The sequence below is a fragment of the Urocampus carinirostris genome, chromosome 11 (genome assembly GCF_059441175.1).
Source record: "Urocampus carinirostris isolate Australia breed hairy pipefish chromosome 11, RoL_Ucar_1.0, whole genome shotgun sequence".
NCBI classification, from domain to species: Eukaryota; Metazoa; Chordata; class Actinopteri; order Syngnathiformes; family Syngnathidae; genus Urocampus; species Urocampus carinirostris.
In genome coordinates this window covers 31587595-31615101 of record NC_142359.1, presented here as the reverse complement: position 1 = coordinate 31615101, position 27507 = coordinate 31587595, and the positions used below count along the sequence as shown (strand labels likewise).

At 39.7% G+C, this 27507-nt stretch overlaps 1 pseudogene; it reads left to right on the top strand.

Moving 5' to 3' along the window:
* Positions 1-1210: 1210 nt before the first annotated feature.
* Positions 1211-24497, top strand: LOC148357081 (DENN domain-containing protein 2A-like; annotated as a pseudogene).
* Positions 24498-27507: the final 3010 nt, after the last annotated feature.

The following is a 27507-nucleotide window of genomic DNA, read 5'->3' as shown; positions in this document are numbered from 1 at the left end:
TTATCGGCTATATACTATGATATAAGGAGAGAGAGAGAGAGAGAGAGAGGGCAGAAAGAGGGAGAGCGAGAGAGAGAACAATTGTGAAATGCTCTGCATTTATATAGCGCTTTTCAAGTCAGTGGAGAACTCCCAAAGCGCTCTACAATGTGCTCCACACTTACCCATTCACGCACACCAATAGGGAGTCAGCCATGCAAGGCGCCTAACTGTTTGTTGGGGGATTCAGTGTCTTGCCCAAGGACACTTCATTATATAACACGGAGGAGCCGGGGATCGAATCTGCGAACTCTAGAAAGAGAGAAGGGGGAGAGAATGAGGGCTAAAAGAGCGATCAAGATAATGAGAAAGATAGAGTGATACGGTGAAAGGCAAAGAGAGAGGAAATAGAGATAGGGGAAAAAGAGGGGTGATAGATAGAAAAGAGGAAGAAAGAAATACAGAGTGACATGGAGAGAGACAAAAAGAGAGGGAAAATATTGAGGAAGAGAGAGAGAAAAACATAGAGGGAAATGAGAGCCGGGGAGAGAGAGCGAAAGCGAGAGCTACAGAGAGCTGGAAAGAGAGTAAGAGAGAGAGAGAGGAAATAGAGAGGCAGAGTAAGAGTCAAGAGAAATATACAGAATGATACGGGGAGAGAGGACTAGATAGAGATGAGAGAGAAAAGAGAGAGAAAGAGAGGGTGAGAGAAAAGTATATATATATATATATATATATATATATATATATATATATATATATATATATATATATATATATATATATATATATATATATATATATATATATATATATATATATATATACATATATATATATATATATATATATATATATATATATATATATATATATATGAGATGAGATGATATATATATATATATATATATATATATATGTGGCATAGATGAAAATTAATGACAATAAACGTAGTATTAACATACTACAGTACCGTTTTAAAAATAATGATAGTGATGAAATACAAACACAGTATTAAATACTGTATGTGTACTATAATAAAGATATATGAAGAGAAAGACTGAGAGAATGCCGGGGAAGAGAGAGAGAGAAAGAGAGAGAGCGAGAAAGAGAGAGAGCGAGAGAGAGACATAGAGAGAGAGAGAGAGAGAGAGAGAGAGAGAGAGAGAGAGAGAGAGACGGAGAGAAAAATGGAGAGCGAGAGAAAAAAAGCGAGAGTGGAGCATTTCCCTTCGGGGATGAACAAAGTATCTATCTATCTATCTATCTATCTATCTATCTATCTATCTATCTATCTATCTATCTATCTATCTATCTATTTGAATTGAGCATGATAAAAAATATCTTGGAATGCAAGCGTCGGGAGGTCTTTTTGATGGATTCTTTTAAACTGTCATCCAATGCTTTAACTCATTTGCTTGCAAGAGGAGAGTCCATTAGACGTGCAGGTATGTTTAAAAACTGCCAAATGTATTCAGAATTTCTTGTGAATTTTTTCTTCACCAGAAAAGAAATCTTCTGATACTTGATCTTGATAGGTTGCACTATTCTATTTAAATGAAATTCCGTGAGGAAAACAAATAATGTTTTTAGATTAGATGAAGTAGGTGCATTTTGGATTATAATGAAAGGGGAATAAAGAAACAGTTCCTTTGTGATGAAAGAAGAACAATTATAAAATACAAGATAAAATTCACACTTGAAATGAATCTCATCTGCCATTATTCTTTTGAATAGAAAAAAAACCAGTTACTATATTAGAGGAAGAAGAAATATATTCAAAAGTCACTTTCCAGTTGCAAATTCATGATAACGGATAATAATCGGAGACGAAATCAGAAGTTCCCTCTGATGGATGACGCTATCTTAAAATCAGATAACTCAATCCAAGGGGAAAAAAGCTACATTTGCCTTGCGGTTATCATCGCAGCCATTCCAATTATTTCCGTTTCCTGCGGTTTATTTATTAAAACATAATCATTTGATGTAACAGGCCAGGATCCAACTATGTGTTTATTTTTGCAAAGGCCGGCGAGGGGAAAACGCTTGGGGTCCGTCGGCCTCTCAGCCTCAATTTTCCCATCGTTTTCGAAAATGGATCACATCAAGTGTTCTACCCATGGACAGCTTATTTCTATGATATGGAAACGTCACATTTATTTTGTAGGAGTGGATCATAGCGCTTCTTTTTATGCTGGGGTGTGTGAGCTTTAGTGGATATTTGTTCATTTTTAAAGGGACAGTGTCTATAAATGAACCACTAGAGGTCGCCCAATTGTATTTCAACCGAAACGAGTGCCAAAGAGCACAAGGACGAATTCAAACTACAGTAACTCAAGGTGACTAAAAGGCACAATTTTTCTTCTTTTTTTTTGGTCAACCCTTTTGCAATGCTTTGTTTTTTTTTGGGCAACCAAAACTTAAACATGGGTAACAATGTCAGTTCCCTCTCGATGAAGCTCATATAATGTAAAATAACATACATTTTGCCACCTACGGATATTTTATAGGACATTGTGTTTTATTTGACTACTAGATGTCGCTGCATGTTGTAGTACTGTACAACCCAGAGAGTGCTAAAAACCACAAGGAGGAATACAAACTCGAGAGACTCAAAGAGACCAAACTGCACGATTTTCTCCTTTTTCGGAGGTTTTTTAGTCCTCGCTGCAAGCCGAAAGCCAACAATGATGTCACCCCCTTCTTGGTGAGGCTTGTGTCATGTGTATACGATAGTTTGTGTATTTTTGCCTGTTATTTAAATTTTTTTGTTTTGTTTTATAATTCTTTTTTTGAGTTTTTTTTAACCAATAGGAGGCTCTAAACCAGGGGTCAGGAACCTTTTTAACCCAAAGGGCCATAAAGATAAACATGTCTATATTTTTTTGAGAGAACCACACCATATATTTTAATATAAGATTTAATAAAACCGTCAAACCCGCTCTACACACAAAAGCTAATTCTTTGGCACGTACTATTCCACTATATGATGTTAGAAGATTTGATAAAATCTATTAAATAATTATAATAATGCCAGAGCCTGTGTCAATCAATATATCAATATAATACTGTATACCACTTAAAATTTGTTTCTTTCGGTAGTTACTTAAGAGTGTTGAGGTTCATTTTGACCGTCAATTTTGTCCTAAATAACGGTGTGAAAACAACATGCGAGCAAAGTACTGTTGTAAAAAGGTCACAAAATACTGCAAACATAAAGGGTACCGTTTTTACCTTCGGTGCAGATGGCGCTGGGCGAGGGGGAAAAGGAGTGAGCGCGCTGTTTGTTTATCTCCGCCTATACCTACCGCTTACCCGATCAAATTGCTCTGGGTGCTTTGCTACAGTTTTTGGGGTGTTTACAGTTTGTTCTGTGGGTTGTCATCATAAATGGTGTCAGCAGTGGACAAAGATTTTTTAATGAACTTCCATATAAAGTATTCTTTAGCGATTTACAGACAAAACAGGGTCTGTTGGTGTGACACCTTGACTGTAAACCTTAGTTCAGGCTATGCCCTATATATACTTGACCAAACCTTGCAGTAGTCAGCGATGTGTCGGCTTAACATGTGCTTTATTTGGCTCTGCATGTAACAGTAGAGTAAATTGTTCTGCATGTTTTATTTACTCTCCGAGCCAGATAAAAAAAAGCCAAATATGACTCGCTAGCCATAGGTTCCGACCCTTGCTCTAAACAACTCACACTGTCCTTTTAAAATTGACGGAAATACTCAATAATTTCATAAATGAATACAAAAACAAAAGAATAGGATACAAAATAATAAGGGTACTGATACCAGATACTTAGGATGTTCCTTATCGAATTTCTCTTTTTTCTTTGATCATAAATACAGATACCAGGTATTAATACAACTGTCAAAAATAAAATCTGTGATCTCTTCAAAAATATAGCCAGATATTAAAAAGGAGTATTCCCCCCCCAAAATACTATAATTAGTTTGAAGCATTTTATGATTCTTGTTATATGTAGTTTCTGACTGTTAAATGGCCATTAAAAGTGAGACGATACTTGGTATTGTCACACGTCCATCGCTAGCTACGAGATACCAATACATCAAAGATAAAAATGTCTCCCTCCAAAAGTACAAATATAACTTTACAAAAATAATTTGTAACTCAACTATTTTCCCTTAAAATTGCTTGAAATTAATGATAATTGCTTTCGTTAACTCCTTGTGATGTAAAATTGTTGTTTTAAAACGTCTATGAAAGGGCACCTGATGATAATATAAATCACCATAATGAGCACCTCAAATCCAGATGGTGTCAGCATTGATATCAATTGTTTCTTTTACTTAAAGCCCCAGTGTGTAATATTTGACCACTAGATGGGAACTGCTGTCGAATGTGAATGAAATCCAATGCCACACAAGCCAGAAAGACGCCAGACAAACATGGTTTACTACTAGGTACTAGGTACTGTACTACTGGATTCCACTATGTAAAAGTAATACACATTTTTCGAGCTATGATTTTTAAAAGAAGAATAACATTGATATGATTATTCATGTATTTTTGCCAAGTATTCGAATAAATGCTATGTGTTTGTTTTACTGAATAACGTTTTTTTTGTACCACTAGGATGCACTTAATATTACACACTGTTCCTTTAACCCAAAAACATTTAAAGTTTTAAAGGAATATATTATTTTTCCTGTATTTTTTTCATTCTGGAATTTTTAATTTTTTTCAATTTGTACTTAAATGGATTTAAGTGTAATTAAACAATGAGCTGGGCAGCACGGCAGCACAGTGGTTAGGGCGTGTGTGGCACAGTTCTGAGGTCATAGGATCAAACCTTCCTGTTTGGAGTTTGCAAGTTCTCCCCATGCTTGCGTGGGTTTCCTCCGGGCACTCCGGTTTCCTCCCACATTCCAAAAACATGCATGTTTGGTTAATTGGCCACTGTCCCCTGCCCAATGCCTAGAGATAGCTGGGATGGGCTCCAGCACCCCCGCAACCCTACTGAGGATAAGCGGTGCAGATGATGCATGGATAATGGATAAACGAGCTACTGTGATGTTAAAATAGTGTTATTCAACAACAATAAATTATTCCAAATTACCCGTCAATTTATTCGTTTTTCCCCTATTACTTAAATGTGTTGATCATTTCACATTGTTATACCGTTTAACATTTTTTTTGTAACGGAAAACCGTTTAAAAAAAGAAGACCGATCTCACCCTGCCCATTTTAGCTCTGAATCCTCATTGTCTCAGTCAGTGGTAGCAGATGACAACGTCATCGTAGACTGATAATACAGTGGGACCTCGGTTATCGCGGTTAATGGGGACCAAAACCACCCGCGATAAGTGAAAATCCGCGAAGTAGCGGCGCACCTAAAAAAAATAAAATAAAATAAAAAAATGGGGGGGGGATTTTTATTATTATTATTTTTTAGACCCGGTTTATGGGGACCAAAACCACTCGCGAAAAGTGAAAATCTGCGAAGTAGCGACGCCCCTTCAAAAATGCTTTAAAAAAATAAAATTAAAAAAATAAATAAATAAATAAATATATACCAGTATATATATATATATATATATATATATATATATATATATATATATATATATATATATATATATATATATATATTTTTTTTTTTTTTTTTTTTTTTTCAAAATTATTTTATTTTTTTATTATTCTTTTTTAGACCTGCGAAGCTCTGAACCCGCGAACATGGAACCATGAAGTAGCGACGCCCCTTCAAAAATGCTTAAATTAAAAATTATTATTTTTTTTTTTTCAAATTATTATTTTTTAGGCCCGCGAAGCTCTGAATCCGCGGATGTCGAAGCGCGAAGTAGCGAGGTCCCACTGTACTGCATTGTCGAGCTATTGTACTTAGTCTGTCTTGCTGTGAGTAAATAGGTGCCTCATTGTGTTTGTAGGGGTTATTATCGAATAATAAGGGGAATTGCAATACTGGATTGCAGCCACACAAATGTAGTACAATTTGGTCAAAAATACAGCAATGGCAAAACAGAAATTGTCTTTACCGGCCCCCGCTCACAGAAATATGTGATCGGGGATAATGGATCATCTGAATATTTTCAACCCACGATGCGCTGAAACCGTGTGGTACGTAGTGTGAAGTACCAAGGGATTACAGTACCACATTTCGACTGATGGGCATATTATTGCAAAAAAAATGTGGGTTGACTTTTGCTTTAAAAATATCAATACTAATGATGTAGACAAAGTTGACATACATAAAAAAAAATCATCATTATCATAAATTAACATTTGCTTTTTAAATGTGTTATTTTAAGGGAGAGAAGACACTGTATGTATAACAATAAATAATTGAATACAGTATACATTTTAGGCAGTTGTTTTGAACTGAACAAACCAATTTGAGTTTTTTTTTTTTTGTCTAAAGCAATCAAGAAGTTGGGTCAAATTAACTAAAATAGTGGATTGGTCCACTCTTTACTCAAGTCTTGTTATTTTAGACCTAATTAGGCTTTTAATCCGACAGGAAAACACTTGCATGTGTAGACGTCACAGCTTCAAAGTGCTTTCTGACTCTGGGACATCACTACGAAGACATACTGTGTAACTATGACAGCAACCAAATAAATGGGGAGTTTGCGTGTGGTATCGCAACATGCTTGTATCGACCAACTCTGTGGTCACTTTTTTTCATGGCTCCAGGTACAGTGATCCCTCCGTTATCAAGTTAAATGGGGACAAGAAAAGTGAAAATCTGTGAAGTAGCGACGTCCCTTCCGTAAAAGCCCTTAAAGATCAAACTCATCCCACTTGAGAAAACAGAGCTATGCCCTTGCACAATAGTATTGCCCTTTACACATTGGTTAACTGCTGTTAAAAGTGTCGATAAAAATTGTTCAAACCTCATATTGTTAGAATACGATATAATGATATTGTGAATGTATTTAATTGCTGTTAAAAGTGTGGATAAAAACTCATATTGTTGGAATATGATATAATGAAATTGTGAATGTGTTTAATTGCTGTTAAAAATGTCAACAACAATTGTTCAAACATCATTTTGTTAGAAAATTATATAAGGAAATTGTGACTATGCTTAATTGCTGTTGAAAGTGTCGAGAAAAATTGTTCCTACTGACCGAGTATATACGACTAATGAAATAATAACTATTGATCTACAATCACAAACAAAGAATTGCAGTTGAATGGTCTTTATCTTCATTATACAAAAAACAAACAAAATTGGAGAGCTTCTCCTTTCAGTGTTAAAAAGAAAGATCACGAGAGCTGTTGGTTAGCATTGGGTATTATTTGGATTGAGCCAGGTCCCCGCGATGATTAGAATACAACCACCCGGAATGTAGCGGCTTACCACGAGTTGTAGCTCCAGGTCATCCATTTCATGGTAATGGATCTGGCATTGGTGAGATACAGGGTCGGCAGGGGGAGCAGGTGAGAGTTGTTACATCGCCTAGCCACAGTAGGCCGCACCTGCAGTACCACTATTTCCCTCTATCCCGCCAACGCCCCATTTGCTTCCCGAACCTAATGATAATCCACGGCGCACCCGCTAGTAATCACCATTTAAATTTGCACTCTTCTGACTTTACTCAGAGTCCGATTTAATTGATGAATTTCTTTTAAATGTAACGAGCCTCTGAAAGGTAGATTTCACAGTACTTCCTAGTTTGTTTTGAATAAACACATTGAATAGAGCAGCCGCCCCGCTGTTTGACTGGCAGCATACACCAGCCTATCAGAGTCGCGCACACAGTCATACCCACCAAAACACAAAGCCATCCCTAAGCTGCCCCGTGAAATCATTTACTGTGTGCTGTCAGCAGAACATAATGTACGATACGCTGATATCAATGTAAATGAAGACATTCCAATTCCATTAAAAAACCGCGAAGCAGTGAACCAAAAATAACCGAGGCACAAAGTAGTGAGGGATTACTGTAAATGGTAAATTGTCTAATAAATTGAGTTAATCATCTTCCTTGTTCTCCTTTTAGACAAAGAGAATCCGTATAAGGACATAGAAGTGGAGAGTCAATGCTCCCAAAAGTCGTCTTTACCGTCTTCTCCTGGCGCGGACATGAGCAAGGTTCTAAATTTTCTACTGCCCCATCATGGATTTAGGGGTTTTTAAAAGTAGTGGCTTAAGGACAGGGGTGGGCAGAACCATCGAGCTTAATAGGATTCCAATCATCTCTCCCCAGGCTTCAAGACCAGGTTTTTTTCGGCAGAATTCTGGCAGAAGCTCCAAGCTTTTGGACCTACGTCAAGGTCACCAGGGAAACCTCAGTGGCAGCGATAGTCTTGCTTCCTCATCCCAGATAAGCCCCATTTAGTCACCGATCAATACGCCGTGGACGTCCTCGGACCCCGAAAACTGCATGAGCTACAAGATATCAACAATATGTTTTTCACAATAATTGTCAAATTCATTTTGAAATCTAAAGATAACAATATTCAGGTGGTCCAGAGGATCAACAGTATCTTTGAGGCTCGGATCGGGAAAAAGCACCTAAGGAGGATTTATCAGTATGCTGAGACCAGCTCAGGAAGAGGTGATTAGACCTGGGGTCTCAAACTCAACTTCTTTGGGGCTGCTGGAGCTAGGGTCAGGGTGAGAGTGGGACAAAGGGGGGTTTCAATGAACAAAACAAGGGCTGATAAAAACACACCAATGTTCTCCAATATCTTTAATATCTTGAAGGAATTCTCCTCAAAATAAGATGTGGAAATAGAAAACTTTAAAGATATGAAAATCAGTCAGTAATAAATGAACCCATAATCCGCGTACATTGCGTATTTTTTAACAGTTCCCATTGGTCAAAAAACTTTAATCGTTCAAACACAGCACTATTGATTTAAGTAATAAGCAAACTTTTTGGAGTAAAGAGCTTCTCCCTTGATAGATTCTCTGTTCTGTTGCAGCCCACCAACGGCGGCTGGTTTCAGTGCATTCCATACTCAGCCCTTTGGAGGTACAGTGCACCAGAGACAGAACCAAAAACTTGGATTCTAACTATCACCGGAAAATATTTGAGTACTTCATGGTTGTGTCTCTACAAAAAGCCAAAATGGGGGGTCATTAGATCCCTGAAGTCACACAAGAGTTTCCATCTAAGGGGCCGGTCACACAGACATTTGCGGCTGAATCACGGCCAGAAATTTCTGCCTGTGAGGCGGACGCTATTGGACGCTTTGAGATCGCCATACAGATGAGATACAGCGGTGCTTAATACGCAGTCGGAAATTCGCGCGCGGCTGGCAGCGCGAAATAGTTTTGCGCTGCTCAATTCTTCAGAGCGCAGGTACACAGCCTTTCACGAGCGTATCGAGGCTGAACCACGGCCAGAAATTTCTGGCCGTGAAGCAGACGCTGTTGGGCGCTGTTGGACGTTTAGAGACCACCATATAGACGAGATACAGCAGTGCTTTACTCGCGGTCGGAAATTCACACGCGGATGGCCGCGCGAAAAAGTTTTGAGCTGCTCAAAAGTTTGAGCACGTGTTAAACCGCGTGCCGCACACGTGGTCAACACGAGGTAATGACGCGGAAATGACGCGGAACGACGTGCTCTGGCCGCGGCCAGGGCGCGGTTACACCTGGGTAGGACGGGAAATTTCAGCGGGTAATCATGGGTGGAGCATGGTAATAGCATGTTCTGCGCCTGTATCGCGGTGTTATTACGTGAAATTAGCGTGTTACGCGTGTGACAGTCAAACGCCTTTCTCCGCGTATATACAGCGCGATTTGCCGAGCACACGTCAGTTGTGCTCGAGACGTCAAGGGAGTGAACATGGATCCCCGTCAGCGTAGTGACCTCGTCTTAATCCATTTTTATTTCTTGACATTTCTTTTCAAGATAATAAAATAAAAATGATGCCATAGCTTGAAATCTTGATCTTCACGGGACTGTGTCTTGAGCGGTTATGATTTCTACAGCCCGGTGTTATCCGAGAAATGCATCCCTGCCGAGATTTGCATCCCCTCGCTACTACAACCACTTTTACCTCGTTTTATCTCACTTTTAGGGAATGTAATGGCGAACATATAACCAAAACCACTTCGTCTTACATTTGTTGGGAATGTAATACAACTTAAACCATTCCGTCTTTGTTTTTGTTATGAACGTAATCGAACGGTAAATCCTCCCCCCCTCGCGTGAACGCGCATTCTGCTGCGCTTCCAACAAAAGCGATCGTATTCTATATAAAACGCTTATTAAAACAATAAAGCGAGCTAATTATAACAATTGGGAGATCCTAGTCTATATAACGCGTTTATTTAAACAATAAAGTGCGATCGTATTCTACAAAATGCGTTTGTTAACGCGGATGAAAAAGTCAAAAGCGATCGCAGCAGAATGTGGGGGGTGGGGGTGTTGCGTAGGAGTCGGATTTGGGCACAACACCGGCTCGGGAGCTTTTATACCCGTGGTCCACACGAGAAAATGACGCAGAATTGACGCGATGAGGAAGCGGAACAGTCGCCGGCGTCTGTTTTGCGGGCATACCACCGATGAACAGCGGGTTGGCCAATTTTGCGCATTTTCCATCGCGGGCAACCACGGGCAAAAAAAACCCGCAAAATTTTAGCCGTGATTCAGCAGCAAACGGCTGTGTGACCGGCCTCTAAGGTCTGAAGTGGTTTGTTTTGTGTTCGGAGGCACCCGTAATGTCACTTGGTTGTCACGTTTCAGCTGGAAGAGAACTTCAAATTCCTGAGGGAAAGAGATGATCAGATTAAAATGATTCCTGATTTTTGTTTCCCAGATAATAAGGACTGGGAGCCAGCAGACAGCTACACCAGGTGAGGCCTATTTTAATGCTACACTAAATGTCATATGGGTTAGGGGTACTGAAAAAATGTCTAAAAGTCTTTTGAGTTTAAGCCTGGGGTGGGCAAATTTAAAGTAATACTTAAAGTTCCTGTACAGAATTAAAAACTTCGTCACTCTCTGTCGGCATTTCTTGGCGTAAAGTCATGATTGCAACCTTAGTCAACTTGTTTGTAATGAATGGGCAAGTACATGCATTTCTTGGACGCACGCAAATTAACTCTTCTTTTTTTCATCCTTTGGGGGCTTGGGTTAGCGTTTGGACTCTACTTTCTACACTAATAAGAAAAAACCTGCAAAGACGAGCATTACGTGACTCTCGAGCACTTCCCCCAGCCTCTTTTCCTCCAACCTAATGTGTTCCAACCCGAACAGCTCAAATAAAATTAAGGTAAATGTAGATAGGCGCAATGAAAAAAAAAGCATAAGGAGTTTTTGAACTCAGTTGGGTATTGTTAACACATACCTAATAAAGAATATTATTAACTTATTTTTAACACCTCAAGTGACACACACCATCTTATACTGGTATATTATATAAGAAATGTGTAACTACTTTTTTTTTACTGTATTTTCAAAAAGAACTATATAAGATTTTTACTAAATTATAATCTTTAAAGTTGTATTTCTGTTCTACAAATATTAGGTTATTTAAATATTTAAAACAAATCCGTCAAATCTCTCATTATTTAGTTAGAAAATGTGAATATTTTTCTCAGTGTTTAAAGATATGTAATCCCCCATTTATTGCGGTTTAGGGGACGACAGCCTTGTGCAATATGTTAAATCCGCGAAGCAACGCCTTCCCAGTTTCAACAAACATTGCCCGTGGCAATGAACAACACGGGGGCTGTTCATCTTAGGAGTAAAGAAAAAAAGAGCAACCACATAGGACAGAAAATTGCCCTCACATTCTCAGCAATAGTCGACGGGGGATAATGGAGCACGGCTAAAACAGTGCACATTATTATAGGTGGGCCACAATGACACACTTTAGCTGCCTGAACTGAGAAGAAAATGCACTCTTCCAGCAGTAATAGTCGACCAGGGATAATGGATTGCGGCCACAACCAGGCATTTTATTTTAGGTGAGTCAGAATAGACTGGCTTCCGATTAAAGCACCTACTGCTCGTTCCCTTTAACTGAAACATGCAATCAGGGATCACGCGCCTATATTTGAGAACCACAACATTACATTGACTCTCAAGAATCAATTGATTGTATATACATCCCCACTTGTTTTATAAGATACACATGACATTTAATCAGCAAATATATACTAAACTAGTAATTACTTTACAGCAAGTAAATAATTGGGTAAACGAATGAACATGATATGAAATAACCAATTTTGTAGAAAGATAATCTTATACATCGTTGGCAATGTTTTCCCTGAGGGCAATAATTTGCCCACAATGGCTTGTACAGTGTCTAGGTCTACAATGTCGTGTCTCAAAATGCAAATTAAGTCTATAAATGTGCATTTAAGACGACTGATCCCTTCCAAGTGAAATGTTCGCGTACAAATTGATGGGAGAAGACAACAGCAGGAGGTTCGGATACTGCCAACGTTTACTGGTAAATACTAACATGAAAAAAAAATACATCATAACAACAGGATGTCCCCAAATACCGACTTTCACAGCTGTGCCAAAAATGCTGGCATGCTTGTGGGAAAACAGGAAGTGTGTGCCTGGGAAAGTGTACATCTATTTGGATGCATTCATGTGTTAGTTTGTGCATGCATTGTGTTACTGTGGAAAAGGATTCCTTAAAAATTAAACGAAGCTTAGAACACCATTATGCTATTATAGATTGTACTGTATTCCCAAATAGCTAAGGTGGTAGACTAAAAACATTTATAGTAGTGCTACCAAATACTGTGGCTCATAGCTATGTAGTTTGCTACGACAGTTTGAAGCTAATTATAAATTAAAAAAAATAATAATAAATTTAAAAAAAAAATATATATAGAATAATCAATGTTCATTTTTGTATTGACGATGTTGATTATTCCTTGCCAAGTCGCTGCCCACACCAAAAATTGGTATTATATTGACAGCAGCAGTGTTTAAAAGCTAGAAAGCAAAGTAACGGCTTCGCGTCCAGAACTTCCGGTAATTAGAATTATTTTAAAACATTGATATCCAAAATGCCCAATGATTGGCTGGCAACCAGTTCAGAATGTGCCCTGTCCACTGCCCGAAGATGGCTGGGCAGGGCTCCAGCACCTGTTGCAACCCTTCTGAGGATAAGTGGTGCAGAAAATGGATGTATGGACAACCATAATATCACATTCTGAGTATTATTGCAGAGATCATTTATTGGGGTTAACTTTTGTTTTGATAATATTAATTGTAATGTTAGTACTAATGTGGATGATATTAATAAATATTCACGATTATCACAAATCAACATATCCCTTTTAAATGTGTGCTTCTTTGCCAAACGGCCGGGGAAAACGTCTACCGGAGGTTTATTGCATTGACATTTGCCATGAATGCCTCGAGTTGTTCACTAAGGTACCTCTTCAAACATTTTTTGTGCCCCGCCCTCCTATGTGCATATTGAATGTGGTTTTGTGCATTTCACTGTTGCACTTGAGGTGTTGGATGAGGTGGAGAGGTGCAGGGCTTTGTCTCCCGCTCTGGTGCAGCCGTTGATGAGAGCCATAATGGAGGCCCAATTTCCATCCCCAGGCAGGACCATCACCGTCAAGACTTTCCTCCCAGGCTTGGGCACAGAAGTACGGCGTGTTTGGAAAAGAAAAATTGTGACTGTCCATGATCATTTTTGATTTGCCAAGTGTGTTTTCTTACCTGGTAGGTGATGAAACTCTGCGGACCGTCCGACTCGCGTTTAGAACAGGTGGACTATGAGTGTCTTCTCTCCTACTTGGGTGTGAGGGAGCTTCTCAGGGTGTTTGGTTCATTGCTCCTGGGGTGGAAGGTCATCTTTATTGCAGAAAAACTCAGGTTTTCGCATGTTTTGTGAATAGTATACTAATTCACCACTAGAGGACAGGAGGTCAAACTTAGCCGCATATAAAAAGAAACACCACATTAAATCATAAAAAGCATTGGTCAAACACTTCCTGACAATATTATAATCCCTGGCTGCTTTGTGCTTATTACTTTGCGGCCTCAGTGCATAATTGGTTGAAAACTATGCTTATGCATTATCCCTGATTGCCTATTTTTCAATGTTATTTCCGCTTAATGTACACTGCACTCTTGTAGCCACAATCTATTATTGTTTACAGCAGGGACAGGCAATCTCTCTGTGAACTGCACTTATGCGGCTGCAATAAATTATCCCTGATCGCAAGTTAACATGAGCGGGTACCGGCAAAGCGCACATTTGTCTGGCCTGACTACACTTTTTTTTGCCATTACCATATTTCTGCCTAAATAGTCCATTATCCCAAATCCTATATTTCTGCGAATGTGGGCCAGTAGAGGCAGGCTTTTCTGGCCTGCGTAAAATAAACTCCACTATTTTGACCCTGATCCATTATCACCAGTTGAATATTCCTTACAGCAGGTGCCAGCAAGGCGCTCTTCTTTTCAGTGTGTGGATCTGAAGCGTCCCTTTGTGCCATGCCTGAACTGCACTCTTTTGGCCACGATCCATCATCCCCAGTTGACTATTGCAGAGAGTAGGCAAAGAGAGCATGGTGGCTGCTTTTTTAACATTTTCTCCGCCTAAATTGAATCCCACCCATTCGGCCGTGATTCATTATTCCAAGTTGACTATTGCTGCAAGCGGGGGCCAGGAGATTGCATGTTGATAATGTGGGATGGAAGGATTAATAGTAATACATGTTGTGTAAGCCATTACAATTACAGTATAAACAGATTATTTTGAATACTATTGTGTTTGTAGAATATGAGTTTATAAGAAATAGGGACCTGTTTTTTTTTTTTCAATCTCTGGAGGTGGCCGTTGTGAGAGTAGGTATCAAGCGATTATGACATTGATGTTGCCCAGGCTCAGCTCTCAACCAATTAGGTTTGAGACACTTTCTGAAGATTGATTGGTCGTTAATTAACCAAAGCTCAGCAACCATGATCTCATCGCTTGACAACTCTCAAAAAGGGCGCTCTTCAGAGATGGATATACAATTGTTTATTTTTGTTTTGTCTTAATAGATAAATTTTACAGAAATGCAGAGTTTGGACTAGTGTCACAGAATATTGTCAAGATATTCAGCTTTAAGTTTAGATAACGTTTTGGAAAAGAGACGAGAGTTGAGAGGTGACATCAAACTAGGACACTCAAATCACTAAAGGAGCTTTGCCCTGCTGTTTTTGTTAATTTTTAGGAACGAGCATTACAGCGAACCAAGTTTAAAAAAAAGACATGGTAAACCTTTGCTTAAGGGAAATACAATGAACGGAACTGTAAAACTAACATTCAAAACCTAACTGGACATTAGCTTAGTGCAAATTCATAAAACCGTTATGCTAGACGAACTAGTGGCAAAATAAATGTCATCATTCTGGATTAAACTGTCGTGGTTGCGCACAATACACACAAAGAAAATAAGACACAAAATGCAAAAATATGACATTGTCCAGAAGAGGGCAGTACTTTTACTAAACATCTTTTTTTGAGAACTCTTTTCCAATGCTGCAATGTGGCGTTAGCTCTACTCTACCTGTTTTTTGGCAACACACTTACATCCCAGTGCTCCCTTCCACCTTGCTGGACTTGTTGCTCAGCCCGCATCCTTTTATCGTGGGCCTGCTGTCCAGCTCGTTGCCTCAGCTCAGCATGCTTCTCTTGGAAGAGGTCAGCCAGATTTTGACCCAGCAAGACGCCAAGTCTCTAAAGAATGCTTGTTTGTCATTTCACAGGTTCTGGTGGTGGCTTTGGGGAGAAGTCGGATACTAAAACAGGTGGGTTTGCTATGAGGTCCATCAGCTGCATGACGTAAATGTTATCGGTAGGCCTTCACTCCTGTCTGAATTAGTGATGTGTCAAACAAAACACTTTTTTTCAGTGCTTCTGGTTGTTGACCTGAAATTTGTTGAGTTTAAAATATCATTAAATGTTTGAAGCAAAAAAAACAAAACCCAAAAAGCCAAAAGTGCGCTCCCCTAACTTTAGCCAGCACCCCATTTATTTTAGAACACATAACAGCTGCACTTTTGTAAAACTGTGCCACAATTTTACCTCAGACATTCATTTTTCACCCAAAAATCAGATGTTAAGACTTTCATTGGCTCGCTTTGCACTGGTAACATTTTCTAATGTGACGAAGCGCTCCTTGACTGACGCCTGTGTCTTTGACGTAAAGCCAGTTGCGAGCTACGCTCCGTTACTAATATCATTAATCACATTGTTTCAAAGATGGTAACATAAATCTGTGTCTCTTTCAGCAAAATATGGAAGAAATTTCACAGAGTTCCCGGTGGTTGATGTACCAATCGTAGTTCGTGGGCTGAAAGTGGCGGACAAAACATTTTCCCTGTTGCGTTTTCTTAACAATGTCCAGCTTTTCTTGAAAGGTCCATCTTGAAATTTCTTTGATAGTATATCTGCAACCAAATCTATTTCTTTTCTCCATCAGCCAATTTGGGTTGAGAAAAATGCTTTGAAATCTACACAATTTACTGTATTTGCTTTTGCAGCGGGTTAATGGCAGGCTGTCTGTATTCACAATCATTTTAGTGAACTACCACCCTCTAGCTATGTGAAAGCTGTAATGTTTCTTCAGGCCTTAAGGCAGTGCCGAATGAACCAATTAAAAATTATTTGGCTAAACCTACAGAAATATCACAACTATGCTATCTTGTACGATGCCCGCACATAAAATTTTGAAGGCGTTTGCACAGATTCCTGAGCCTAGGAACAAGTAACCCTTAAATATTATTAGTTAAATACTTAAATATGAAAGCACACGTTTGGAGGCTTAGGCAAGCAGAGAAAGCCTTACAGGTCCTCACGACCCACCATTGGTTTCCCTTAGGGGCCGGTCACACAGACATTTGCGGCAGAATCACGGCCAGAAATTTCTGCCTTTGAGGCGGACGCTATTGGACGCATTGAGATTGCCATTCAGACGAGATACAGCAGTGCTTAACACGAGGTAGGAAATTGGCGCAAGGGTGGCAGCGCGAAAACATTTTGCGCTGCTCAATTCTTCAGAGCGCGGGTAAACAGCCTTTCACGTGCGTATCGAGGCTGAACCACGGCCAGAAATTTCTGACCGTGAAGCAGATGCTGTTGGGCGCTGTTGGACGTTTTGAGACCGCCATATAGACAAGATACAGCAGTGCTTTACTCGCGGTCGGAAATTCACACGTGGTTGGCCGCGCGCAAAACTTTTGAGCTGCTCAAAAGTTTGAGCACGTGTTAAACCGCGTGCCGCACACGTGGTCAACACGAGGTAATGACGCGGAAATGACACGAAACGACGTGCTCTGGCCGCGGCCAGGGCGTGGTTACACATGGGTAGGACGGGAAATTTCAGCGGGTAATCGTGGGTGGAGCATTATAATAGCATGTTCTGCGCCTGTATCGCGGTGTTATTACGTGAAATTAGCGTGTTACGCGTGTGACAGTCAAACGCCTTTCTCCGCGTATATACAGCGCGATTTGCCGAGCACACGTCAGTTGTGCTCGAGACGTCAAGGGGGTGAACATGGATCCCCGTCAGTGTAGTGACCTTGTCTTAATCCATTTTTATTTCTTGACATTTCTTTTCAAGATAATAAAATAAAAATGATGCCATAGCTTGAAATCTTGATCTTCACGGGACTGTGTCTTGAGCGGTTATGATTTCTACAGCCCGGTGTTATCCGAGAAATGCATCACTGCTGAGATTTGCATCCCCTCGCTACTACAACCACTTTTACCTAGTTTTATCTCACTTTTAGGGAATCTAATGGCGAACATATAATCAAAACCACTTCGTCTTGCATTAGTTGGGAATGTAATACCACTTAAACCATTCCGTCTTTGTTTTTGTTGTGAACGTAATCGAACGGTAAATCCTCCCCCCCTCGCGTGAACGCGCATTCTGCTGCGCTTCCAACAAAAGCGATCGTATTCTATATGAAACGCTTATTAAAACAATAAAGCGAGCTAATTATAACAATTGGGAGATCCTAGTCTATATAACGCGTTTATTTAAACAATAAAGTGCGATCGTATTCTACAAAATGCGATCGCAGCAGAATGCGCGTTCACGCGAGGGGGTGGGGGGTGGGGGTGTTGCGTAGGAGTCGGATTTGGGCACAACACCGGCTCGGGAGCTTTTATACCCGTGGTCCACACGAGAAAATGATGCAGAAATGACGCGATGAGGAAGCGGAACAGTCGCCGGCGTCTGTTTTGCGGGCATACCACCGATGGACAGCGGGTTGGCCAATTTTGCGCATTTCCATCGCGGGCAACCACGGGCAAAAAAAAAAAACGCAAAATTTTAGCCGTGATTCAGCCGCAAACGGCTGTGTGACCGGCCCCTGAGTTCAAAAATTCTGTCAATAAAGCAAATGATGTTCCATTTGTCTCAGAATGTTGACATCTGAAATCGAAACAAGCAACAACACTTGGGATAAGCACACAAAACACTAACTTATGCCACATGACAACGTCAAACTACACATGAGCAGAATTTTGGCACTAATAGAATCCGATACGCATGCGTGTTGCACATGTACAAATACAATGGCAGCTGACATTGACACAAATAACGACCCTTGACATATGCACCCAGCAATGACACGCGACACTAACGGACATCCTTAAGAATTTTGGCACTAATGGGACCCTGTGTGCATGGAAGTCACATGTGCACATATAGAACTGCAGTTGACAATGAAAGGGGCAACGACACTGACATTCACATGGCAATGACACGCAACACTGACGAATGCCGGATGTTATCGTCAAACGACACATTGTTAAAATGTTGGCACTAATGTTACATAATTTTTATAGATTTGGTAGATCTGGTAAATTTCATGTTTGAAAATAACTATTGGATGTTGTCTTGTTTTTTGAGCTCTTTGGAGGTCAAACAAATTGTTGGTTTAAGAATACAAAATTAAATTACATCATTAATCAACAACATGAAGACAGATTTATCAAATACATAATTAATACTGCGGCACAGCGGCTGAGTGGTTAGCGCTTCTGCAGCACAGTTCTGAGGTCATGGGATCGAATCCTCTTGTGCAAAGTTTGCATGTTCTCCCGTGCTTGCGTGGGTTTCCTCCGAGCACTCCGGTTTCCTCCCACATTCCAAAAAAACCATGCATGTCAGGTTAATTGACCGATTCGAATTGTCCCTATGTGTGAATGAGTGAGTGAGTTGTCTGTCTCTGTGTGCCCTGCGACTGGCTGGCAACCAGTTCAGGGTGTCCCCTGCCCACTGCCTGAAGATAACTTGGATGGGCTCCAGCACCCCCGTGACCCTATTGAGGATAAGCGGTGCAGATAATGGATGGATAATTAATACTTGAAACCAACAACACATTTCCGTGGAAGTATTTTTTTTTATCTGTTTTCAGGAGAGTGGTATTATGAGCTCTGACACCTTATACATCAAACAACTTTTATATTGATTTTTATCTGTCTGATGTTTCCTCAGGACATTTTGAAATAAGGGTGCAAGAGTATCTAGACACCATCCACGAGAGTGAACACCGCAGAGTTAGTCGGTTTCTCAGATTATTAGGTGAAGCAAAACTTCATTTGTTGATGCTATAGCCATTCACTCAATACTCAACTTGAGTTTTCTTTTCTTTTTCTACAGGGAACAAAATGAAATTTTGTCCAAGAAATAAAATCCTAGAGAGAACACAGATTTTTTTTCTTGATTATTTTATTTATGACGAAGACAAAACAAACACTAAAATAACAATCAAAAGACACCTCTGATTTGACGAATGTAAAAATTAAACTCTAGTATTTTAGTACGCAATGTGAGGCACTACTACAGCGTTTTATTTTGCTGAAAACATAAAAGACTTGAACCAATGTAAGTTCAAATTATTTTTGGGCAGTTGTTCTGACTGCTTTAGATGTACTTATAAACTACTGCTACCCCTTACTACTTTGCAGCAGTGTTCCCTCTTAGCTGCTCGCGTGCGCAGTTGCGCACTGCTCCCACGTTCTTAGCGCACAAGAAAATCTAGCCAGCGCACAAAAATGAGGGCTCAAAATTATTAATTAAGAAGCGACTTAAGTCAAAGTTACAGTGCATGAAGGTAAAAATACACGGGTTCCCCCGATGTTGTGTCCTAAATGCGGTATTTTGAAGTCGAGTCGAAGTAGAACGAAGTTGAGTAAGGTTAGTAGAGTTTGTCGAGAACCGGCTTCTTCGGCTCGGCTCACTAAAAGGAACCGGCTCTTTCGGGTCCTAAACGGCTCTTCAGGTTGTTTTTGCTTCTTTAATCCCAACATGACCAAATATTATGTAAAACTATGCACAAAATGACTTAAAAGAATGGGGGAATAGAACAAAAAAGAAAAAAATACCAAAATGAAAAAGTAGTGAAAAGCTGAGAAAAAAAGAAACAAAAGGAAGAGAAAAAAAGAAGGAAAAATTTAGAAAAAAGCCAGCAAAAAAGTAAAGAAAGAAACGTAGGAAAAACGTAAATAAAGAACAAAAAGAAATAAGTAACAGCTCGGAAAAAATAAGACTTTTTTCTAAAAGAATTTTTTAAAAAGTAAAAAAAAACAAAACACAGAAAACAGAAGAAAAAGAAAAGAAAAAAATTGTACTTCCACTAAAGAATGTAATTAAGTACAGTTCTGTATCTTGCAACCGACTAAATAAGCCCCCAAAAACGTTGATATTATGCGGCAAAATATATCAGGAAAAAAAAGAAATGGATATCTTGTGAAAGAATTGTAAGAACAAATGACGTTTGTGGGCCGTACAACCTTTGCAATAGTACATGAGTCAATTCATTCAAAATAGAAAAATAATTTTGCATTGCCGAGAACTCAGCAAAATGTCAAGTTTTGGACATGTTTGATAATTAATTATCTTGCCACACTTGGGATTATAGTTGATCACTGTTGTTTCAAGCGTAGCTTACCGACTTTGTGTGAACGCTCAGACCCGTGGAAAATTAGAGGGAACATTGCTTTGCAGCCTCATTGATTCAGGCGTTGAAAAATATTCCTAAAATGAACTGCTCTGTTTTGTCCACAATCGATTATGCCCAGTAAACTGGGGCAGAGAAGACAAACTTGTTTTTTATTCTGTTCTTTCTATCAAAAATCAAAGCTTGTGTGCGATTACGATGCATTATCCCCAACCATATATGTGGACGGGGGCCAGCAGTGCGCATTTTTGCAAGGCCTTGAAGCTCTTTTTTGCCGTTCTCTCCAACCGAAAGTGAACTGCATTCCTGCAGAAACGATTCATTATCCGTGATCGCATATTGCTGAGAGCAGCGCCGGTTAAGCGCACTGTTGTCAGGTCTGGATTCTCTTTTTTGTCGTTCTGTCCAACAGAATATGAACTTCCCTCGTGCAGCTGTGATCCATTATCCCTGATTGCATACTGCTGCAACCAGGGACTGGTAAAGCTCACTTTTGTCAGGCCTAGCAGCTCTGTTTCTGCCAAAACTGAATTTCTGCATAAAATAGACTGCACTTGTGCAGCTGTGATCCATTATTCACAGTCCCATATTGCTGCAAGTGGGAACAGGCAGAAAGCATTTTTGTCGAGTGGTGTTTTGTTCTTGCCTGCCTAAAATTAAAGACACGGTTGTTGCCGCAACCCATTATCCCCAGTCGACAATTGCTGAGAGCAGACTAGCAGAGTGCATTTAATTTCAGTTCAGGGCACTCAACCGGGCCATTGTGGCCCACCTAAAATGAACTGAATCGATTATGCCCAGTCTATTCTATTCTATTTATCCGACTTTTGCCTTGTGCAGGAGCCGAGAGGGCAAATATAATATATGTGACCCGCTTTTTGTCCACTCTTTCCGCCTAAAATGAACGGCACCATTGCGGGCAAGTAATGTTATCGCTGGTCAACTATTACTACAAGGGGGCCGACAGAGCGCATGTGAAAAGTGGCTGCGGTTCGTTCAATGATTTTCGCATATCGCAAGAGGTTCTTGTCACCATTAACAGCAATAAACGAGGGATTGCAGTATCTTAACTGAGTCCTTCCCCTTCAATAGATTAAGTCAACATTTCATTGTAAAATTAACCACTTAACTTTAAATTAACTACCTTTTGTTTTCATTTTAAAATGAGTGACTTTGACCCGGAATATAACAAGAGGATTTGAATTTCTGCTTCAACTCAACGTACCCGTGCATATTTTTTCACTTTGTCTTTTATGGTTGACTTTGCCTCGCAACATAAGAAATTTAGGTAGAAAGCAACACAAAATGATGCAGTCATTCAATTTCACGTGCCAATTGTACTCGATGACTCGCCCACATGCCACACTGTTGCTAACCGCACAACTGCTGTGTTTATGTGTTCAAAGCCGCGAGGCCTCAGCCCTGCAAAAAACGTTTTATGGTGAGAATCGGTGAGTACTATTTCTGGGATGTGAGTCATGGAAATAAAGAGAGAGGAAAACACGGTAGTTGCAGTGAAAGCATAACACAGGTTAGAGAACAGAACAGTCGCTTATTGTCTCATATGATTTGATGGACACATTTTCATTTATATAACAATTTTTTAAACAGAACGCACAAGGAAATTGTAAATGGATTAAATGGCTTAATGTGCCTGGACCTAATGGAGTCACATACTGACAAGAAACCCCGCAATACGCAAAAATCTGCAAAGTAGCCACTCGGATTTTTATCGGGCGCTCTGCTGGGCTCCCACTTGCAGCAATAATGAACCAGGAATAATTAATCACAGCTGCACATTTACTGTTTATTTAACGTGGAAAATACGGAAAATAAGAGATGCCACGCATGACACAAATTTTCTCTCTTGACTCCCGCTCTCAGCGATAGTCAACTGGAGGTAATGGATTGCAGCCAAAACAGTGCAGTTCATTAAAAGTCTGCCACAATACTCATTTACGTGCTCAAAGTGGAAAAGATAATTGATCGCCACCACAACCGTGCATTTCATTTTAGGTAAAAAGGAAAAAGTGCCTACTGCTGGCCCACGTTCAGCAATTTGCTTGCAGCAATATGCGAACTCTCTCCAGAAGAGAAATGAACACTCAAGACGGAACACCAACTTGTACACCTGCTGTATTTATTTTGTTCACATATTTTATCTTTTACCTTTTTACTTTTTCCATTTTTATATTTTTAACCTTATTTATATCGCTGTCAGAATTTGCTGATGCTTTGAACATTTTATTTTATGTCTTGTCTTATATGACAGTTGGTTTTACTTTAGCATTAGCTGAAAAGAGACTTGCACTTTTATTTTGTATTATTTTATGCATTTGCACTCTATTGTCAATTGTTGTCTCTGCATGGAAGAGTGGGAAACAGAATCTCGGTCTCTTGTACGTTTGAGAAATTGACAAATGCGACTGAATTTGAGTTTGACTTTGAAAAAGGTCACCACACACTGCACAAATATGGCCCATTGGTCCCAGATCACAGCAATAGATTAAAATCTGCCAAGTAGTGAAACTGCGAAAAGTAAACTGCCATACAGTGAGGGATTACTCTAATATTGTCCGAACCAGAACAGAAACAGGACCCAATGGTGTGGCGTTCTCACACAAGCCTTTTATTTTATGAGAAATGGGGAGTCATGCACGTTAGGAAGACGGTCTGGCGTGGAAGGACAGGAAGCCAGAGACCGACGAGACCGCTTCCAATTGCCCGAGTTGATATTGGACAGATGGGGTCGATACAGGACAGGGAGGGACAGACCGGATTGACAAAAAATCAAGATTTCGATAACTAACAGGAGAAACTAGACGGGAACGAAAACTGGAGAAAAATATAAACAAGTCCAAAATAGACGGAAACAAAACTAGAACCTGAAATCAAACAGAAAAAAAAAAAAAACGGGAATAATACCGGACTGAAGATATCAACAGGGAAGCAGGGCCGAGTCAGAACCCACGTCTTGTTGGGCAGAAATTCGTTTGACGAGCTGACACTGAAGCAAGAGAGCGCTGAGCTTTATATAAACAGAAAGTCAATCTCTCAACGAGCCGCAGATGGCACCACACGGGCGGGGCCAATTGGGCACCACGTAAACCATGACAAATATACCTCCTGGAAAAATAGGATATATATATGATTCCTATAAATAGAGTAAATCTGACAAAGGTTAGCAAATCAAATTTGACGGCTCCCTATGCACCCCCTAGGTGGGAGCACAGTGACGCCGTCAGCCGATCTTATGGAGTCGCCCGCAGAAAGGAAAATGAACGCCAAGAGAGAGACGAGCCTTGACAACCGCTGACAGATCGCTCGCTCTCTCACGCCTGGGTTCTGCTTGTGCGGTGTGCCTGATTTTTTTTTTTGCAGGACACTTGGCCAGATGCCACAAAACTCAAAACGGTCCCAGACTACTCATTCTACTCTACACCTGGCCCTTAGCTCAAAACCGACAGGGTGCGTTTACTGCGGAGGTAATTATGACTTAAATCAATTCCAGTCCGGTAGGGTTGACCTCTGGAACTTTCAAACCTCTCTGTGGAAAATCTTTCTCCACATATGTATCGTATGTTTTTTTTTTTGCTCACTAAGCAGAAGAGTGATGAAAACGTGGAAACTTGCAAAGAAAATTAGACACACTATGTACAATGTTGTACTTCTGAAAAATAAGGTGCACTAGATTATAAGGCGCATCCCCAAAAATAGAGGTTTTTAATGTAATGTAGTTTTCATATATAAGACACATGGAATTAAAACTACAGTGAGAGCTAAAGATAAATCAAAAACAAACAAATACGTTTCAATTCAAATCCATCCATCCTTCCATTATCTGCACCGCTTATCCTCAGTAGGGTCGCGGGGGTGCTGGAGCCCATGCCAGCTATCTTCGGGCAGTGGGCAGGGGAAACCCTGAACTGGTTGCCAGCTAGTCACAGGGCACACAGAGACAGACAACTCACTTGCTCAGTCATACCTAGGGACAATTTGGACCGCCCAATTAATCTAACATGCATGTTGTTGGAATGTGGGATGAAACCGGAGTTCCCGGAAGAAACCCACGCAAGCACGGGGAGAACATGCAAACTCCACATAGGAAGGTTCGATCTCATCACCTCAGAATTGTGCCGCACACGCGCTAACCGCTCCGCTACCGTGCTTCAATTTAAATCATTTATTTCAAATAACATAAAACACATCATGCCATTTGGTTTCACCACTAAAATTAATCCAAGCAACAAACAATTAACATGTTAACCATAAAAGGCGCTTAAAGACCGCTCTAAGTTTCTCAAAGGCAAAACAGTTAATGTATGCGGTATCGTACAATTACAATTCAAACAAGAGTATGTACGTAATTTTGAACAAAACGATACCATAAATAAACATTTTCGTTCAAATAATGGCAATACGTTTTATACTTACGGACAATTATTGTCAAAATATTTAACAAAAGAGGATACAGCTTTTAATGTGATTGGCTGGCAACCAGTTCATGGTGTCCCCTGCCCACTGCCCGATGATTGCTGGAATGGGCTCCAGCGCCCCCGCGACCCTACTGAGGATAAGCAGTGCAGCTAATGAGATGAGATGAGATGAGATACAGCTTTTAAACCCCTGAGTCGAATCTTTAACTCAGTTTTATTTATTGAAATAAAGCTATTAAACTATTTAGTAAATAAATTATAACTGATTTAAAACCAATTTTTAAACCGCTGATTTACAGCTTTAAATCAGCTTTAACGATTGGTATAAAGCTTTTAACTACTGAGGTAAAGCTTTAACACCCCATTAACTCTTGAGATAAAGCTTTAAACTATTGAAGTAATGCATTAAACCCATTTTAACTCTTGAGATAAAGCTTTTAACTACTGAGTTAAAGCTTTCAATCAGTTTTAACGCTTGAGACAAAGTTTTTACTTACTGATGTAAAGCTTTTAAACTATTGAGGTAATGCATTTAATCTGATATAACTCTTGAGATAAAGCTTTTCAACTATTGAGTAAAATCAGCTTTACACTTGGAAAAAGTTGTTAACTTCTGAGGTCATACAATAAATCGGTTTTAACTTGCTTCAACACATTACTTTACGCAAATCTTTAGATCCCAAAGTCAAACTAAGGACATGTAAAAGTGGTCAAAACAATCCCGTTCACCTCCCGCATCATGTTTAATCTAACCAAATGCAGAGATATTAAAATGAGCTGTCATGATCCGCAAGTTGCTCTGTTCAGGGACGCCGCGTCAGTGTAATAAAAATCAGGAAACAACCTTCCAAAACACTAAAGGTAAAGAATGAAAAGAACTTCACACTTCAATAAAAGCCAAACGCAGACTTGACACGACTTCTCCCTCGAGATTTATTGACCTCATTTTCAAGTTTGTAAACCAAATTTGGGACTCCCCTGAGGTGGCTCTGAAGTAATTACATGATTTATGGAGTAATGCCTGCTTTAGGGAAGGTGTGGTTGCTGAGCGTCACCCGTCATCATTAGTCTCAAATAAAGGCAAATGCCAATTTTTTTTTTTGCCACTCCCATCAATCATACAACATGTTGTGGATGTTTTCTTCTATTACACCAGTGTTTCTGAAATAGTGTAGGGCACGCCCCTGGACGAACCTTTTTTACGTTATTAAGACTTTAGTTTGGGATGTATCTGGATTCATCTGGATGGACGAAAGGATGACCAACTTAGGTGCCGAGGTGCCTAACTTGTTTGGGTGTTTGGGGATTTGGGTTGGCCATGGTCCCAAAATGTTTGTGTGTATTTTTGATATTTTTTTCCCTTTTTATTTTCTTTTTTTCTTTGTTATTGTATGTGTTTGTCTTGCTGTCGGTCACCCCTCTTGAGGCATATGACCAAGGTAGATAGATAGATAGGTTGGGATGCGTTGTGTGAGATGTCCTTCAAAAGTTTAAAATTTAATATTTTCTCTATTAATTGTGTGTTAACAATTTTGAATTGAATTCAAAGAGCATTTATATATTTTCGTCCACTAAGCCTATCTGCTTTTATCTTACTTTTTGCCCATGGTGGTACAGCCACGTAGCGCATTACGCAGGAGGCAAACAGGCAAGGGGGATCCGGAGAGGGGAGTATTTCATGAGCCTGATTGGCATTCTTTTATTCTATGGAAAAAAGACGTTTTCAAATACAATATTTCTGAATAGGAATATTTATTTTTCTATTGACCCTTTGCCCGAGACGTAATGTTGCTTCCCCTTTCAGAATGATAGCTTCGACGGACGACAAGAGAAACCCTTGCAGACGTCACTTGTATGAGCATTTGAGTTGAAACAAATACCAATAACCATAACAGAGTAATATAACCACAACTTTTTACGATGGGGATTGTGCTAACCAGAAATTTTGTGGGCCCGATTCGGAATTTCATACTTGTTTTGATGAAGAAAGAAGACGACAATGTTTATCTGCCCTTGTAGTGGGTTTTACATAATTCTAAAAAAAGTGACACTAAAACACTAAACACTAAACACACAAAAAACACTAAAAAAGTGAATTATGTAAAACCCACTACACCCTCAAATTATTCCAGGATTTGCAGCGGACGTTTTTTACAAGGTATGTTTCATGTATATTCGAGCAATTTTATGTT